Source organism: Cavia porcellus, unplaced genomic scaffold (genome assembly GCF_034190915.1).
Source record: "Cavia porcellus strain 051 isolate PalLab524CR breed Dunkin Hartley unplaced genomic scaffold, mCavPor4.1 scaffold_3, whole genome shotgun sequence".
Taxonomy (NCBI): domain Eukaryota; kingdom Metazoa; phylum Chordata; class Mammalia; order Rodentia; family Caviidae; genus Cavia; species Cavia porcellus.
Window position 1 is genome coordinate 83,283,357 of NW_026947486.1, and position 20,623 is coordinate 83,303,979.

The following is a 20,623-nucleotide window of genomic DNA, read 5'->3' on the forward strand; positions in this document are numbered from 1 at the left end:
TTGGCCCGCCCCCCCCACCCTATATAAGTTGTAGCCATTTTAAAAATAAACGAGACTCAATTAGAATCGCACCCTGTCTCCATCTCTCTTTTCTCTTGCCCTGCCCCCATCCCCAATCCTCTCTCCAGGTGAGACCCACAAACTGGTCTGCGGGCCGGATCAGTAAAGATAGGAAAAGAAGTTAAATTATTATTGTTTGCAGATGACATGATACTCTACATAGAAGACCCCCTAAAGTCCATTGAAAGACTCTTAGCTATAATAAATAAATTCAGTAATGTAGCTGGATACAAAATCAATACTCAGGAATCAATAGCATTCCTATACACTGAAAACAAAATCACAGAGAGGGAAATAAGAGAAACCACACTCTTCACACTAGCAACCAAAAATATGAAATATTTAGGAATTACTCTTACAAAAGAAGTGAAAGACCTATACAGGGAAAATTATAATACATTGAAAAAGAAATTGAAGATGATCTCAGAAAATGGAAAGTCATCCCTTGCTCATGGATAGGAAGAACAAACATTGTGAAAATGGCCATTCTCCCAAAACTGTTATACAGATTCAATGCAATCCCAATAAAAATACCACCAACATACCTTATAACTCTAGAGAAATCACTCCTAAAGTTCATCTGGAACCAGAAGAGACCTAGAATAGCAAAGGCAATTCTAAGCAGCAAAGGCAAGGCAGGAGGCATCCCATCCCCGTCTTCAAGTTATACTACAAAGCAACAGTAGTAAAATCAACATGGTACTGGAATCAAAACAGAGACAAAGATCAACGGAATAGATTAGAAGATACAACCACAACTACAAACACACTCAACCACCTTATCTTTGATAAAGGAGCCAAGCAGGTCCACTGGAACAATGACAGTCTCTTTAATAATTGGTGCTGGAAAAACTGGCTCTCCATTTGCCGAAAACTAAAGCTAGACCCATGCCTATCACCATGTACTAAATTAAAATCTAAATGGGTCAAAGATCTGAATATTAAAACAGAAGCACTAAATCTATTGGAAGACAAATTGGGTAGAAACCTTGAAGACATAGGGGTAGGTAGAGAATTCATGAACAGGACTCAAACTGCACGGAAAATACTTCCCAGAATCAATAACTGGGACCACTTCTTATTAAAAAGTTTCTGCATGTCAAAAGAAATCTCCAGCATAATGAAAAGAAAACCCACAAACTGGGAAAAGATTTTAGTGAACTCCCTCTCAGACAAGGGACTCTTGTCTAAAACATATAATGAATTAAAAAAAAAAAACCTCAGACTCCAAAATTCAAAGATCCAATCCAAAAATGGGCATCTGAGATGAGTACGCACTTCTCAGATTAAGAAATACAAATGGCAAATAAATACATAAAAAAATGTTCATCATCATTGGTCATTAGAGAAATGCAAATTAAAACCACACTGAGATTCCATCTCATTCCTGAAAGTATGGCCAGGATCACGAAAACTAACAACAACAAATGCTGGAGAGGCTGTGGGGAAAAGGGAACTCTGTTACACTGTTGGTGGGAGTGTAGACTGGTACAACCTTTGTGAGGTCAGTCTGGAGATTTCTCAAAAAGCTGGGATTGGAAGTCCCATTTGTTCCAGCTATTCCACTTCTAGGCATATTCCCAGAAGAACTGAAAGCATCATACCACAGTGATATATGTGCATCTATGTTTATAGCAGCACAATTTGTAATTGTCAGATCTTGGAAACAATCCAAGTGTCCATCAACTGAGGAATGGATAAAAAAGTAGTGGTATTTCTATACAGTGGAGTATTATTCATCTATAAAGAAAGATCACATTGGGATATTTATCAGTAAATGGGTGCAGCTTGAGACCATACTCATAAGTGAAATAAATCAATCACGCATATGTGAACACCGAATAGTTTCCCTAATGTAAATAATGACCCTAATATATAAAAGTATGTGGTAATCATGATTCCCCATTATGTGGCCTTGAAGCCTTATAAAGTTTTCACTTATTAATTGGAATTGCTTTATTCTGGGCTTCTTGATATGGAAATATTTGAAGCTATAGTATATGAAGTTATATTCAAATATTTCCAGGCAAAATACAGACACTATGGTAACTACTATTAAGTCGGGTTATTTCGTGGTGAAGCCCTAGGTTGCTGAAACAGTCATGCTTTGACCTGTATTGTTATGTTGTTATGTCCTCTTTTATCTCAATCTCTTCCTTATTCATTAAAAAATTATTTAGTTATTTTTCATGATTTTTTAAATTAAGGGGAAAAATTAAAAAAGCAGGATTTCTTATAGTAACTTTTTTGATTTCCTATTAACTTGACTTGAAGTCCTGTAATACTCCCAATATCTTGTTTTGACTGATTAGACTCTGTTCCGTTCTGTATGATAGTATCAAGTTTGAGGGTATAGCAACTATTTTGAAGGCAATAAGATTCACTAAGATGCCCATTCTGGTTTGACTATTATATCCTCTGGAAGTCCTGTAATGCTTACAATGTTTAAGTTTTATTGGTCTTGTTTTCTACTGTTTTGTTCAACTTTATAATACCTAATGAGATAGACAATTCTTTTTAAGGAAGCAAGAGGCATTATGGTAACCATTGTTGATAACCTTGTACTCTGTTTTTACATCATGTACTATGTCTATCCTTGGTTTTGACTGACAGCTTTGTTTTGCCATTTTGACTTTATTCTCTTCCAAAAAAAAGTAATAAGAACTAAGGAGTAATAAAACCCAAAATGTGTAAATTTTGTTGTTAATAAACAGGGGGGAGGAGGGTGCTCTGAGGGATACAGCTGCAGGTGTATTTAGGGGTGTTAAATAGCTGACCATATTAATGTTTTGGTTGGATCATTGAACACAACTGTTTGCAGTCTCACTGTTTGAATGTCCACTTTGTATGCTTTGTTACTGTGACTTGAACAACTATCTCTAAGATGATAATGTGTAATCTATTAATTGATGGTTTACTATTATTTTTTTGTATTTCTGTATTCCTTGTACCCTTACACTGCTTTGTTTTGTTTTGTTTTGTTTTTTCTCTTTTACCTTTTAAATAAAATTTTAAAAAATTAAAAAAAAAGAAAACGGAACAAGCGCAAATAAACTACCTAATGCTTCATCTCAAGCTTCTAGAAAAAGAAGAGCAAGTTAAACCCAAAGCCCACAGAAGAGAGGAAATTGTAAAGATTAGAGCAGAAATCAATGCAATTGAAAAAGCCAAAGAATTAATGAAACAAAAAGCTGGTTTTTTGAGAGAATCAAGAAAATTGATGAACCTCTAGCTCACCTTATAAAGAAAAAGAAACGGAAAACCAAAATTCAAGCAATAAAGACTGAAAAGAGGGACATTACTGCAGATCCCATGGAAATTCAAAAGATCATGAACTCCCACTTTCAAAATCTCTGCTGAGATAGAGTGGAAAATACAGCGGAAATGGACAGATTTCTAGAAACATGAACTACAAAAACTTAACCAAGGAGATATAACAATTTTGAAAAACTCAATATAAGCAGTTGAAATTATAAACATAATTAAAAACTTAAAAACAAAGAAAATCCCACGTCTGATGTATTCAGGGCTGAATTCTACAAGAAATTTAGAGAAGATTTGATGCCAATACTCATTAAACTGTTCAATAAAATTGAAAAGGAAGCAATCCTCCCTAAATCGTTCCTGGAGGCAAGTACTGCTCTGATACAAAAACCAGAGAAAGACCCAACCAAAAAGGAAAACTATAGGCCCATCTCACTAATAAACATTGATGCAAAGATTCTCAATAAAATGCTGTCAAATAGAATGCAGCATATCATCAAGAAGATTATACATCATGACCCAATGGGATTCATTCCAGAAGTGCAAGAATTTTTTAACATATGCAAATCAATAAAGCAGATTGTCTCAATAGAAGCAGAAAAAGCTTTTTATGATAAAGTCCAACACATATTCATGATAAAAACCCTTCAGAAACTCAGAAGACATTAGTCTCATAAAGGCCATCTATGACAAACCAAAATCCAACATAATAAATGGACAAAAACTGAGAGCTTTTACTCTAAAAATTGTGAACAAGACAAGGATGTCCACTATGACCACTCCTATTCAATATAGTTCTGGAAATACTAGCCAGGGCAGTCAGACAAGAGATAAATAAAAGGAATAAAAATAGGAAAGGAAGAAGTTTAATTATCACTATTTGAAGATGACATGATACTCTATATAGAAGATCCCAAAAACTCCATTAAATGACTCCTTTTAATAAACAAATTCAGCAGTGTAGCTTGATTCAAAGTCAACACTCAAAATTCAATAGCATTTGTATACACAAACAAAAACTCATTGAGAAAGAAATTATAGATATATCGCCTTTCACAATAGCATAAAAAAAGTGAGATACTTAGGAATTAACCTAACAAAGAATGTAAAAGACCTATATGCTGAAAACTTTGCTATACTGCAAAAGGAGACTGAAGAGAATATTACAAAATGGAAGGATATTCCTTACTTTTGGCTAGGAAGAACCAACATTGTGAAAATGGCCACACTTGCGAAACTGTTATACATATTTAATGCAATCCCAATGAAAATACAATTAACATATCTCGCAGACCAATAGAAAACACTCCAAGAATTCTTTTGGAAATGGGAAACCTAGAATAACAAAGGTAATTCTGGAAAACAAAGAAAAGACAGAAAACATCTCAATTTCTGACTTGAAACTACACTACAAAGCCACAGTGATAAACTCAGTTTGGTACTGGCAAAGAAATAGACCTAAGGATCAATGGAACAGACTAGAAGATGCAAACACTACTACAAAGACACTCAGCCACCTGATATATGACAAATGTTCTAAACATGTTCACTAGAAGAAGAATAGCTTCTTTAATAAATGGTGTTGGAAAAGTTAACTTTCCACATGCCAAAGACTGAAACTAGACCCATGCTTATCACCATGCACAAAACTAAAGTCAAAATGGATCAAAGATCTAATAATTAAAACAGAAACACTAAATCTCCTGGAAGACAAGGTAAGTAAAATTTTGGGGACATAGGAATAGGAAGAGAATGCATGAATAAAATGCGAACTTCACAGGAAACACTTCAAAGAATCAACAACTGGGATCTCATATTATTGAAACGTTTCTGTACTTCAAAAGAAATCACCAACAGAGTGAAAGGAAAACCCACAGAAAGGGAAAGAATTTTAGTTAGCAACCCTTCAGACAAAGAACTTATATCAAGAACGTATAAAAATTGAAAAACATCAAGCCCTTCCAATTCAAAGATCCTCTCCAAAAATGGGCATCTAAGATGAACACACAGTTCTCAGATGAAGTATACAAATGGCAAATAAATACATGAGGAAATGTTCACTATCACTGGTCATTCGAGAATTGCAAATTAAAATGACATTGAGGTTTCATCTCACTCCCAAAAAAATAGTGCCATCAAGAAAACAACTGATAACAAATGCTGGTGAGGCTTGTGGTGAAAAAGGAAGACTGCACCACTGTTAGTGGGAGTGTAGACTGGTAAAGCCACTATGAAAATCAGTATGTAGATTTCTCAGAAGACTGGGATTAGAAGTTCCATTCAACTCAGCTATTTCCCTCTGGGACATTTTCCCAGGAAAACTGAAAAGGTCATGTCAGAATGATATATGTGCAATAGTGCTCATAACAGCACAATTTGTAAGAGCTAAATCTTGGAAATAACCAAAATGCCCATCAGCTGCAGAGTTGATGAAAAAGACGTGATATTTTTATAAAATAGAATATTACTCAGCTGTAAAAAGGATGATCTTGAGGCCTTCATAGGTAAATGGAGGCAACTTGAGACTATCCTCACAAGTGAAATACATGAGAATTATATTTATAAATATCACATTTTGTCTCTAGTGTAAAAAGTAAGAACTGTAGGAGTAATAAAACCCAAAATGTATAATTGTTATTGTAAAAAAGAGAGGAAAAGAAAGCGCTCTAAAGAGTATAACTGCATGTATGTTTAAGTGTGTAAGATAGATAACCATATTACTGAGTTTTTGTTGGATCGTTTAGCAGAACTGTTTTCAGGCCCAATGTTCGAATGTCTACTTTGTATGGTTTAATGTTGTAACTGGAACAACTATTTCTAATATGATAGTATGTAGTTTATCAAGTAGTGATTTCTTAGTGTTTATTTTTCTTTGAAATTCTGTGTTATTACTACCATTTTTTCTGTTTTGCTTTTATTTTTTCTCTTTAAATAAAATTAAAAAAAAGAAAAGCTATCCATCTCGGATTCTTTCTCTCCTCAGAAGTGTTCCTTGACTGGTACAGATTACCAAAGATTCATGAGGTGCTTGAGAAAGTCTAATTGATACCACTCACCTGGTCACTTAATCATTTATTAATTGGTGAAGCTACAAAACTCTATTGCATGCATGTGATCACAATAAGGTCATAAGTTTAAGAGTAGAAGCAGTATTATATGCTTATTTTCCCTACAACAACATTCAACACACTTTTGGATACTTATTAAATGCTAGATTAATTGTAGTTTGATTGAAATGAGCTGAGTTTAATATCCATAGCTGTGGCTTAAGTTAAGAGGCATAATTCACTTGGTTGTGTGTAAAAAACCCAATCCACCCTTTAAGACAGTAAGGATAATGCTTTAGCTGAGATAAGTACGTTTTATGGTCTTTATTTTTTTGTCTTTTGGACAAATCTGCCTTTTGATATATCAAGATATCGAAAAATAAGCTTTGTTTGCAAGGATTAAAGAAGGGTTTTGGCAAGTAATTTTATAGTGGAGAAACCTAGAAGGCAGTGACCTAGTTGTCCTTTTTTGAGCTTAGATTTTCAAAATATCACTACAAAACTATCTCACAGCATCTATTACTTTCTACTCTGTTTTACAACTTTCTATCTTAGTTAGGACCATTGTTAGAACTTGAACCTCATAAATAAAATAATTTAATCAGGCAAAGAACTGAAGACACTTATGTAGTACATTAAAAACAGATAATAATGTTAAATTTGGAAGTTCAAGAAAAGCCAGTTGTTGTAAATTCTCAGCATTCTGGGGGCTTCCAGTGAATTTATACATTATTTCATTATTTGTAATATGTTACTTCTAGTTCATAAATTCTGTTCTTTGATATTCTAGAACTACTGGAAATTGTAGTTACTTATTGAAGATTTGGGACTAACAGAAGAATTACAAACAAATGCAGGAAAATACATGTTTTTTTAGTACCTTTTTTGTGTGTGTATGTGTGTGTGTGCATATGTGTGCAAATTTCATGGCATTGTTTGGAGAGCAAACAATATTAGTTGTGGGGATAAACATGGAAAAATATTTTTTATGATAGTACATGCACAACTCTTTATTGATTCTCTATATTATATAATTATAATACATTAGGTGCACATTTATAGGAACATATACATATATATATATATATAGCCTAAGTTATAGTCATAGTTAACAGTTTTTAGAAAAATATTTTTTGATGACCTGCTTAACCCCTCATCATAACAAAGTTTTGTTTAACACTTGGAATTGAAACTTTTCACTAATCATTAATTTTTTTCAAAATCATTTGTTCATAACAAATAAGATGTTTAATTCTCTGGGTGACATATTTTAGTATTAACTAAAAGCTTTGATGGTGTATCAGTTAGAGTCTGAATAAAATTTGGTAGAGAAACTCTAGATGATGATGAATATTACCTTTGCTTCGTAATTTTCAGTTTCATGTGGGATTGTCAAATACCTGATTTGATACTGACATCCCAATTCAAATATAAATCCGTACTTACAATAAAAGAATTTAAATGTCCACTGTCCATTAATTTTTATTATGCCATATGAAAAGCAAGCATGCTTTGTCATACTATCTTGCAATAACGCTGGAAAATTTTGGCCATGCTTAGCACAACATGATTTAATTCATTTAATTCACAATTGGAAAACTCAACCTTCTTCTGGAAATATAATATGTATCTTACCATTTGCTTTCCAGTGAAGAAATTTATTAGAATCAGTGTAGTTATTTATGATTTTACCTAAAACTCATAAGGGCCACTTGTAAGAATAGTTTTACAAACATAAAATAATTGGTGGGAAGCTTACACATAGGATTTAATCATTTCAGGCATATCTGTGTATAATGAGGTTGAAATCTCTGAGATGTCTCTTTTGTTTTAGCTTTCAAGTCTATAATCTCAAGAGAGAACAAGAAGAGCTATGTGAGCTCTAAGTCTTTTATATAAAAATAAATAGAGAAATAATAGACTTGGATAAAGAAGTTGCAACTGTTGGGCAAAGGAGTTGCAATTTTTGGGCAAAGACTAATTGTTGTCTTTAATAGACTTGGGTAAAAAAGTTGCAACTGTTAGACAAATAAGTTGCAAATATTCTCTTTCTCTTTTTTCTTTCTATACTCAAGTATATATCAATTTTACCATATTTTACATGCTACAACATAGTGTAGTTCAAGAAAACTGTTGGTTACTGAGATGTGATGATAAATTAGTTGAATACACCCAAGAAGACACAGTGGGTTAAGGAAGCAAGAAATTCACTGAGACTTAAATCTCTCTATTACAGGCATAGCATACATAGTGTGTGAATGAAAGGTGTTCATGGATATAGCTGTGGTGGAGGTTTTCCCATATGGTACTTGGCACATAGTATTCAGAAGTAAAGGCTGAAGTATGGCAAGCATATTCTATGTGTCAAGTACTGAGCTCATTATATGTATAAGTTTCTTTGATTCTCACAAAAGCCCAATAAAACATATACTGTTAACATCCTCATTTGATTAAAACTGAGGCACAGAGAAGTTAAATATCTTGCGTGAAGTCATGTAGCTAGTAAGAAATAAAATTAATATTCTAATCCACTAGGAGTCATTCTAGAAAGTATCCTTTAATAACATAATGTACTGCTTCTCATTCACTATTAAGTGGAATAATAGTTGCAATCATTAGTTGAAATTATTTATATGAACAACCACTGCCTATTCATATCAAAGGTATGTGACTTTTCTTTGTTTTATGTAGTGATAGAAAGTTCATAAATTTTTTTGCATTGTGAAACAAAATTGTCAGTTATTTTACATGATAGTAATGTTGCTGATAATAATAAAGATCATGATTAATTATGAGATACCTGATCCTGTAATAAAATCTTTACATTCTTTAACACTTATATCCTCACAACAAACCAGTAAGACAGGTACAGACTTCTCTTTCACTTTACACATGAGAAAATTAGGGTAAAGAAATCAACTTTTGATTATACAACCAAGAGCAAGAGTGTAAGAATTTAAGACAAAATCTTATCTCCATCATTCCTGTGTTTTACCTCCACAGTATACATTACACATAATTTTGGCAGTCTGTCACATTATGTGACCTGATTTTTCCATACAAAGTAACTCCTAAGACTTCTATGGCTCATAATATATATATATATATATTTCAATTATATATAAAGTATAAAGATAGTGTATATATGTATATCCTTTCAAATATTTTGGTATGAAAAGTGAATGTGGGAGAACTGTGGAGGCCTAAGCAAGCAGGCAAGTGTCCACTTTCCCAAGGCCCCAGACTGTTTGGGACCCTCACAACTTCTGGGAGCAGTGGAACAGTTAGATGGGCCTGGGGCGCCTGCATCTGCCTCCCGTGTGTCGAGAGGACAGTGGAGTTCTAAGCAAGCAGGCCAGCACCACCTGTTCCAGAAGCCTGGCATCCTGAGGTAAGTGCCCCGTGCACTTTGCACCGAGCCCAGCCTGTTTGGGACCCTCGAAGCTTCCGGGTGCACTGGAACACCTAGGTAGGTCTGAGGTGCCTGCATCCACCTCCCTGTTCCAGCTGTGCTTGGAGAACTGTGGAGTTCTAAGCAAGCAGGCTGGTGCCCACTTTCCCCAGAGCCCAGCTTGTTTGGGACTGTGGAATTTTAAGCAAGCAGGCAAGCACCACAGGTTCCAGAGGCCTGGCGGCCTGGGGGAACTGGGTCCCAGAGTCACAGGAGCTGTGAGCATAGAAGTGAATTTCCAACAGACCCTGAGGAAGCTTTTGAATAACACTTGAAACACAGAAATATAGGAAAATGACAAAACAAAAGACCAAATTGCAATCCCAAACCTCCAGCCATCCCAAGAAACCCTAGGAGTGATGCATATAGAAAAAAAATATATGCCATACACCTCAAATATCAGACATAATAGCAACTGAAATAAACAAGCAACTCCAGGAAGCTTTAAAGGAATTCAAACTAGAAATAATCTCCCAGGTAAAAGAAGAAATGATAAAAGAAATGAAGGAGATGCTGAACATATCTAAAGAAATCACAGTTAAAAAATTGGAGGAACTAAACAAAAAGATAGAATCCCTGGATGAGCAACATAAGAAATAAACAGAATACATGAAGCAGATTCAAAGAGATATACATTAAATCAAAAATTCCATTGAAAGTTGTCAAAACCAACTTAACAAAAGTGAAGATAGAATTTGAGACCTTGAGGACAGATTGCAGCTAGTGATCCGAAAAGGATAGATCTTTTAAACATAACAAGGAATCAGGAAATAACAATTCAACGACTGAAGATGACACAAAGAAAAACAAAATAAGACTGATAGGGATTAATTAAAAAAAGAGGACGACATAAAGGATGTCAAGAGTATATTTAGAGAAGTAATAGCTGAAAATTTCCCAAACATGAGATCAGAAACTGACATCAGGTTCAATGAAGCATGTAGAGCTCCAAATAGTCATAACCAAAATAAAACTACACCCAGACATATAATAATCACCATCCCAGAAATTCAACACAAGAATAGAATGTTAAAAGCTGTCAGAGAGAAAACGCACATGACTTATACAGGAAACCCTATCAAAATCACAGCAGACTTCTTTAAAACAAACAATAAAGTCAAGAAGAACATGGAGTGAAGTATTTCAGATCCTAAAGCAAAATGATTTCCAACCTAGACTGATGTATCCTGCAAAACTATCATTCAAAAACGATGGTGAAATAAGATACTTCCATGACAAAGAACAGTTGAAGGACTTCATGATCACCAAGCCAACCCTGCCAAAAATAATGAAAGACAGTTTAGACACACAAAGGAAAAGACCACTAAGAAAAGCAGACAATTAAACAGAACAGAAAGATAAAAATGCAACAGCAGAAAGATAAAATATCAACAATAAACCACTATATAAGAGTTATAACCATTAATGTAAGTGGTCTTAATTCACCAATTAAAAGAAACAGACGGGCAGAATGGATAAAGAAACAAAATCCAACCATATGTTATTTACAGGAAACACATCTAACCCAGAAGGATACTCATAGAATGAAAGTCAAAGGATGGAAAACAATACTTCGCACAACAGGAATCAAAACAAACAAACAAACAAACAAAAAAAAAAACCATGAGTAGCCATTCTGTTTGCTGACAAGGTGAACTTTAAACCAATAATGATCAGAAGAGACAAAGAAGGTCACTACATACTCGTTAGGGGTAAACTCCAAGAGGAAGAGATAACTATCCTAAATATATAGGCACTAAATTCCAGAGCACCCAGTTATATAAAACAAGTATTAACAGAAGTGAAAAATTAAATTATCAGTAACACAATTGTAACAGGAGACCTTAACACACCATTGACACCAAGGGACAGATCAACCAGATGGAAAATCAGCAAAGAAATAACACAACTGAATCACACCTGTGAACAAAAGGACTAGATAGACATATGCAGAGTGTTCCACCCAACAACATCAGAATACACATTCTTCTCAGCAGTACATGGGACATTCTCTAAAATAGATCATATATTAGCCCACAGAACATATTTAAATAAATGCAAAAGGGTTGAAATTATCCCGTGCATGTTATTGGATCATAGCGCTTTGAAATTAGAAATTAATGATAAAAGATATTGCAAAAATCTCACAAACACATGGAAACTGACTAATACACTCTTGAGTAATCAGTGGATCACAGGGAAATTTAAAGAAAACATTAAACAATACCTACAAAAAATGAAAACACAGAGAAAACTTACCAGAATCTGTGGGACAAAATGAAAGCCATCCTCAGAGGAAAATTTATTGCACTGAGTTCCCACATCAGGAAAACAGAATGAATAAAAATAAATAACCTGATGCTACAACTCAAACAGCTAGAAAAAGAAGAACAAGTCAAGCTCAAAGCCAAAAGAAGAGAGGAAATTATAAATATCAGAGCAGAAATCAACACAATTGAGAGTAAGAAAACAATCCAAAGAATCAATGAATCAAAGAGTTGGTTCTTTGGAAGAATAAATAAAATTGATAAGCCTCTAGAAAACCTTATTTAAAAAAGGGAAGAAAAAGCTCAAATTCATGCAATAAGAAATGAAAAAGGTGAAATCACTACAGACTCTATAGAAATACAGAAGATCATCAACACCAAGTTTGAAAATCTCTACTCTCAAAGGTTTGATAACACAGAAGAAATAGACAGATTCCGAGAAACATATGAAGTACCAAAACTAGATCAAGATGATGTAAAACTGCTGAATAACCCAATCACTATTAATGAAATTGAAAATATAACTAAGTCTTAACTATAAAGAAGAGCCCAGGCCCAGACAGATTCACTGCAGAATTCTACAAGACGTACAAAGAAGACTTAATGCCGACATTCCTCAAACTCTTCAATGAAACTGAAAGGGAAGTAATCCTTCCTAAGTCATTCCTGGAACCAAATATTACTCTAATACCAAAACCTGAGAAAGACCTAACTAAAAAAGAGAACACAAACAATCTCATAATGAACACAGATGCAAAAATCCTCAATAAAATATTGGTAAATAGGATGCAGCAAATCATCAAGATTATACACCATGACCAAGTGGGATTCTTCCCAGGAATGCAGGGATGGTTCAACATACATAAATCAATAAATGTAATCCACCATATCAATAAAGCCAGAAGTAAGAATCGCATCATGATTTCTATAGATGCAGAAAAAGCTTTCGATAAGGTCCAACATTCATTCATGATAGGAACTTTACAGCAAATTGTAATAGATGTTCTTTACCTCAATATAATAAAGGCCATCTATGACAAACCAACAGCCAATATCATACTAAATGGCCCAAAATGAAGGCCTTTACTTTAAAATCAGGCACAAGACAATGATGTCCTTTATCACCACTCCTACTTAATATAGTACTGGAAATACTAGCCAGAGCAATTAGACAAGAGAGAGAAATAAAATGGGTAAAGATCAGAAAAAGAAGAAGTTAAATTACCATTGTTTGTAGATGACCACCAAAACTCCATTGAAAGACTCATAGATATAATAAATAAATTCAGTAATGTAGCTGGATACAAAATCAATACTCAAAAATCAATAGCATTCCTGTACACTAACAAAAATATCACAGAGAGAGATAAGAGATGTCACACTGTTCACACTAGCAACCAAAAAAAATGAAATATTTAGGAATTACTCTCATGAAAGAAGTGAAAGACCTATACAGGGAAAATTGCAATGCACTGAAAAAACAAATTGAAAATGATCTCAGAAAATGGAAAGACATCCCTTGCTCATGGATAGGAAGAATAATTATTGTGAAAATGGCCATTCTCCCAAAACTCCTACACCAATTCAATGCAATCCCAATAAAAATACCATCAACATACCTCATAGATCTAGAGAAATCACTCCTAAAATTCACTTGGAGTGAGAAGAGACATAGAATAGCAAAGACAGTTCTAAGCAACAAAGGCAAGGCAATAGGCATCACAGTCCCGGACTTGAAGTTATACTACAAAGCAACCATAGTAAAATCAGCATGGTACTGGAATCAAAACAGCACCAAAGATCAATGGAATAGATTAGGAGATACAACCACCACTACAAACACACTCAACCACCTTATCTTTGATAAATGGGCCAATCATGTTCACTGGAAGAATGACACTCTCTCTAATAAGTGGATTTGGAAAAACTGGCTCTCTATTTGCTAAAAACTAAAATTAGACCCATGCCTATCACCATGTACTAAATTAAAATCTAAATGGATCAAATATCTGAATATTAAAACAGAAACACTAAATCTATTGGAAGACAAATTGGGTAGAAACCTTAAACACATAGGAGTAGGTAGAGAATTCATGAACAGGACTCAAACTGCTCGGGAAATATTTCCCAGAATCAATAACTGGGAATACCTCTTATTAACAAGTTTCTTCATGTCAAAAGAAATCTGTAGCATAGTGAAAAGAAAACCTACAAACTGGGAAAAATCCTAGTGAACTGTCCCTCAGACAAAGGACTTCTGTCTAAATCATATAAAGAATTAAAAAAAATCAGACCCCTAAAATTTAAAGATCCAATCCAAAAAATGGGCATCTGAGATAAATACACACTTCTCAGATGAAGAAATGCAAGTGGCAAATAAACACATGAAAAAACGTTCATCATCATTGGTCATGAGAGAAATGCAAATTAAAGCCACACTGACATTCCATCTCACTCCTGAAAGAATGGCCAGAATCAAGAAAACCAACAACAACAAATGTTGGAGAGGCTGCGGGTAAGAGGAACTCTCCTGCATTTTGGTGGGAGTGTAGACTGGTACAACCATTGTGGAGGTCAGTCTGGAGATTTCTCAAAACCTGGGATTGGAAGTTTCATTTGTTCCAGCTATTCCACCTCTAGGCATATTCCCAGAAGACCTGAAAGCATCATACCATAGTAATATATGTGCACTTATGTTTATAGCAGCACAATTTGTAATTGCCAGAACTTGGAAACAACCCAAGTGTCCATCAACTGAGAAGTGGATAAAAAAGTTGTGGTATTTTTATGCAATGGAGTACTACTCAGCTATAAAGAAGGATCACACTGAGATATTTATAAATAAATGGACGCAGCTTGAGATCATACTCATAAGTGAAATAAATCAAACTCACATGTGTGAATATCGAATAGTTTCCCTAGTGTAAGATATGATTCAAATATATAAAAGTATGTGGTAATCATGATTCCCCATTATGTGGCCTTGAAACCTTATAAAGTTTTCACTCATTAATTGAAATGGATTTATTCTGGGCTGCTTGATATTATTGCCTGTGATGAAATGCACAACTATTTTGAAGAAAACAAGACATCATAATAGCTAGTGCTGATTTAATATCATCTTGTTTTGAAGTACCACCAAACAGTTGCTCTTCTGTCTCCATTGGTTTTATCATGTGGTATCTTACTGGATTTTATTATATGTGATAGTATAAACAAAATTTTTTATAGGCAAAGAGATAATATAGGAACCATTGTTCATTTTCCGTTAGCTGGTTCTAAATACCCTGTAATACTTTCATCCACTTGAATGTTTTCACACTTGATATGTTTGATGTGATAGTATATGAAGTTATATTTAAATATCAAGGAAAGAGACAGTATGGTGGCTACTATTAAGTAGGGTTATTTGGTGGTGAAGCACTAGGTTGCTGAAATTGTCATGCTTTGACCTGTATTGTTATGTTGTTATGTCCTCTTTTAGCTCAATTTCCCCCTTATTCATTAAAAAATTTATTTATTTATTTTTATCTTTTATTTTTTTAATTAAGGGGAAAAATCAAAAAAAATTAGCAGGATATATTGTAGTAACATTTTTGATTTCCTATTTGAAGCCCTGCATTACTCCATCTTGTTTTGACTGATTAGACTGTGTTCCATTCTGTTTGATAGTAACAAGTTTGACGGTATAGGCAACTACTTTGAAGGCAATAAGATTCACTGTATTGCCCATTCTGGTTTGACTATAATATTCTTTTGAAATCCTGTAATATTTCCAATGTTTAGGTTTAATTGGTCTTGTTCTGTGTTGTTTTGTTCAATTTTATTATACCTAATGATATAGGCAATTTTTTTAAGGAAGCAAGAGTCATTATGGTAACCATTGTTGATAACCTTGTACTCTATTTTTACATCATGTGCTATGTCTATCCTTGGTTTTGACTGACTACTTTGTTTAGTCAGATTTGGTTGTATTCTCTTCCAAAAAAGTGATAAGAACTATGGGAGTAATAAAACCCAAAATGTGTAAATTTTGTTGTAAAAAAGAGAGTACAAAAAGTGCTCTAAAGGATACAACTGCAAGTGTGTTTAGGTGTGTTAAGATAAATGACCATATTACTGATTTTTTTGTTGGATCATTGAACAGAACTGTTTGCAGTCTCACTGTTTGAATGTCCACTTTGTGTGCTTTAATCCTGTAACTTGAACAACTATTTCTAAGATGACAATGTTATCGATTAACTAGTGATTTCTTAACTTTTTTTTGTAATTCTGTATTACTTGTAACCTTATACTGTTTTGTTTTGTTTACCTTTTAAATAAAAAAATTAAAAAAAAACAAGAAAAGTGAATGCATAAAACTTTGACACTGGGATTGGTGTTTTATGCCACTGTCATACAGCTATCAGCATGGAGAGTAATAGCCTTGAACAAAAGGCATAGAAAGTGTCAAGAAATACATATTGCATACTCATATCTGCTGTGTACAAAAGTCTTTTTCTATCACTGAAGAAAGAGCATTAAAGAAAGCAGAATTCTCTGCCCTTATGTAGTTTGTATTTTAGTGGTAAAAGGGCCTTGTTCAATAAGCAAATTATTATCAGTGTCATGGAAAACAGTATCCCAAAGGGAAGGAGTTAAAGAAAGAGATATTTGGTCAAAAAACGAATGATATGAGCTCAATGGATAATGTTCAAAATACTGAAATGAATCAAATGTACAACAACTGGTGTTCGGGTAAATAAAATCTAATGTATCAATACAATGGAATATAATTGAGCCATAAATACAATAAAGTTTGATGTATACCACATCATTCATAATTTCAAACACATTATACCTATTATTAAAAAGTCAGATAGAAAATACCACATATTATATAAAATAAGATATTTATATGAAATATCCAGAATAGGCAAAAAGTCATAGAGACAAAAATAAATTAATGACTGCTGGGATCTGAACAATGGAATAGTAAGTGATTGTTACTGTGTATGAGATTTCTTTTCACAATGAAATTCCAAATTGAAGTAGTGGTTATAGTTGTACAACCTTGATAATGTAGTAAAAATTACAAATTGTACAATTTAAAATGGTGATCATTGTTGGAACGTGGTGGTATACACCTGTAATCTCAGCACTTTGAAGGCAGACGAAGGAGAATTGCGTAAATTATAGACCAGCGTGAACTACGTAAACTACGTAGGGGAACCTTGTCTGGAGGAAAAAAAAGAGGATCTTGTATTATCCCTTTTACTATCTGGGTCATACCAATGGCAGCAAAGGTGTGGGGGGAGTATCTAACGTTAAAGTTAAACTTGGGCAAGTTTTGTAGCCTAGTGATGTGGCTTCTAGTTTAAAAAACAATCAGACTACCACTTGAAGTAGAAAATAGTGATAGGAGCCCATTTCCCAATCTATTGCCCATCCTCCAACTATGAAGTGGGAAGGGCCTACTCCTATGCTAGTTAGGCGCATGAGTCAGTCCTGAGAATTGTGATGTCACAGGAACCCTCTGGACATTCCAGTCAGTCACATTTGAACACAGCACCCAGATTGGTAGCCGGTCTGGGTGTACCGGTAAAGGCTCTCTATTTTAGAGACATAATTGCTGGGGAAAACCCACCGAAATGGGGCTGAGTCATTAAAGGCGATGCCTTGATGTTCAGATCTATGATCTGAACTTCAGAATCTTGATTTTATAGGTCAGATTGAAGAATTCGCTGCTGTCATAGAGTCTAGCTAACTCCAACCTAAATACAGCATTTTCAGAGGTAAGAAACTATTTAAAACACTGTATTAACATATATAATACAACAAAAGACAGATGATTTAGTAAAATACACTTGCTGATCAATAATTAGTATATCATATCTATGTAACATTCTCCTCACACTGTATATAATATTGGTATTACCAATTACAAATATGTACATATTAGGGTTAATTTTATACTTTTAAAACCTAAAAATTAATACTTTTGTGCATCAATTGAGTAATAATCAAATTATGATATATTCTTACAAGAGAACGTTTTCATTGTGAATAGGAATGAAATACTGGTGCGTTACAATATGGGTGAACCCTGAAAACATTATGTTAAATGGAAGCAGCCAGTTGGGGGATACTGAAAGGGAAAAAAGTGATTCTGCCTCCCATTCTCAGCATATTTATGTGGGAAACTTAATTTGTGATTCCTTGTTATGCAATTATCATATTTTGCAGGTTTTTTTGTTTAACTGGCATATATCCTTTATAAATATTTATGGGTTGTATTGTGACAGTTTGATGCATGCATACGATGTGTAGTGATCAACAAGGGTAATTAGTATTTTCATCTAATATTTATCACTTCTATTGGCTGGGAACTTTTTGACTTTTTAAATAGATATTTAAAAGATATTTAAAAGACTTAAAATAGATCAAAATTGTTATAAATTATAATCACCCCATGGTCTTATAGTGCATTGAATCTAATTTCTTCTGTATGCCTGTATTATGATATATTATCTAGGAAATTTTACAATCTAGGTAGGCCTCCTATCTCCTTTACAACTCAGAAGTATTCTTCTATAGACTCCAGTAGCCACCTCTTAGAAAAGAAAATTTTAAAAAACATAATGTAAAAAATTTCCTGATAATGGAATATTTCTGTTGAACACGTTTGGTAATGAAAAGCAACATTCTTTATTTTCATCATACTAGGAAATGGAGTCAAACGGTAATAGCATTAAAATTACTCTCAAATTAACTGGAGTATTTAGACGTCATTATCCTTCATTATAATTTCATCCATATCTTTCAGTAAAATTCTTTAATAGACATACCATTTCTTTTTGTTATTAACAGACACAAAACAAAAGCATACATATTAATGAGATACCATTTGATAGTTTCATATTTGTTACGTCACATAATGTTTAAGTTAAAGGAAGCATGCCTGTCTCCTCAAACATTTGCCATTTCTTCATGGTGGAAACTTTTAAAATTCCTTCTTGCAGCTTTTTGAAATGCACATGTGTTACAGTAATATATAGCCACCTTATTTTGCAATAGCACACCAGAGCTTCTTTTTCCTGCACATCTTCATATTCCTAAAGCTTCATATTAATTGACTCAAAATCATTTCTTAGGGGCTATGAGGGTTGGGTGTTGCTCAGTGGTAAAAGTACTTTCTTGGCATGCATGAAGCTGTGGATTTCATTCCCAGAACTGTAAAAAAGAAAACATTTTAAATAATGAATAACATATCTGCATTAAAGCTTCCAAAATAACGTTGAAATAATGTAATATATAAGACTAAAGTTGTATATACCGTAATTTTGTTTGTTTAATATTTCAGTAGGCATTTTAAGCTATTTTAATAGCTCAGAGTTATCATAGTTAACGTTGACATCAGGTTAATGACCAATATTTTAGTTAGAAATGAATAGGTACTCAGTGTTTCTGTCCTTGATACAGAATAGGTCCCGAAGAATTAATTTTTGATAGATCCTTGTATCATCTTACTAATTTTCACCATCATTTATTGTTGTCAAGATTCTGAAATTATTGTGCTCTAACCATTTGATTGTAATAAAAGTAAACTTTTCAAGTTTGAAGACATACTCAAACACCAGACTGAAAAAGGGCTTTATTAAATAAAACCTTTTCCAACACATGAAATACTGTAATTCTTACCACCCAACCTTAGTTGATTGAGGAGCTTGGAGAAGTGACAGTTTCCAAATGTCTTAGTTACTTTTTTTCTCGTCACTGAGAGAAAATACCTGAAGCCCAAAATTGGGAAAGGAAAGGTTTATTTCTTACAGTTTTTGGAGGTTTCATCCATACTCAAATGGCTCCAAGGCAAGGTGGCATGGCAGAGCTGCAGTTCATGGAAGATGCAAACAGCAAGGCAGAAACCAACAAAAGAGCAAGACACACATTCTCCCTGCCATTACATTACATCCTGGCTCCACCCCCAGATGGGTGTAACACTGACACCATCAATCCAAGCACTAGACAATGAACCATCATAAATGCACAATGCAAACTCATGAGGCCTGGGGGCCACAGACATAAACCATGACGTTCCACTCCTGGCCCCTAGGATTCATGTACATCCTTTATAAAAAGACGTTTATTCCACCTCCCAGAGTTGCCAAAGTCCTAACAGTTTCAGCACTGCTGAAAACTCCAAGTCCCAAGTCTCCTCCAAGATCTATGGTAAACTGTTAACTGTAAACCCCTGTACAAATGAAACAAGGTTAAACATTTCTGAACTGCAAAGGCATAAGATAAACATTACCATTCCAAAAGTTATAAATGGGGGAATAAAAAGCATTGGAAACAAAGCAAGTCCAACATCCAGCAGGACGAACATTAAGTCCTAGAGTTCCATGCTCAGCATCTGAAGCAATCTGGTTGCAAGCTCCAAAAGGCTTGGGTGATTCCATCCCTAAGGTAATTCCAGGAACTCTGCTTGCTTTTTGCAGCTTTCCTTGGATCATCCACATTCCTGACTTTTCCAAATTTCTGGGATCTCCACTGCA